The sequence below is a fragment of the Penaeus monodon genome, chromosome 20 (genome assembly GCF_015228065.2).
Source record: "Penaeus monodon isolate SGIC_2016 chromosome 20, NSTDA_Pmon_1, whole genome shotgun sequence".
Taxonomy (NCBI): domain Eukaryota; kingdom Metazoa; phylum Arthropoda; class Malacostraca; order Decapoda; family Penaeidae; genus Penaeus; species Penaeus monodon.
In genome coordinates, this window is record NC_051405.1 from 35,947,309 (window position 1) to 35,947,518 (window position 210).

At 57.6% G+C, this 210-nt stretch overlaps 1 pseudogene; it reads right to left on the bottom strand.

Moving 5' to 3' along the window:
• Positions 1-210, bottom strand: part of LOC119585983 — a 20,739-nt pseudogene that overhangs the window by 11,384 nt on the left and 9,145 nt on the right.

Consider the following 210-nt stretch of genomic DNA (forward strand, 5'->3'; position numbering starts at 1 on the left):
CGTTAGTAACAGCACCAGAACAAAGAACACAACGCTACTCACTCAGATCGCCCACCGAAACCACGGGGATGCACAGAACGGGCGTGATCGTGAACGTCGAGCCGGTCGGGAACGCCACGAAGCGCTTCTGCCGGGAGTGGATCTCGCCCAGTTCTGTGGGGAGATGGAGAGAGGGGATTAGGAGACGGGTGGATAAAGAGGTGGATGGTT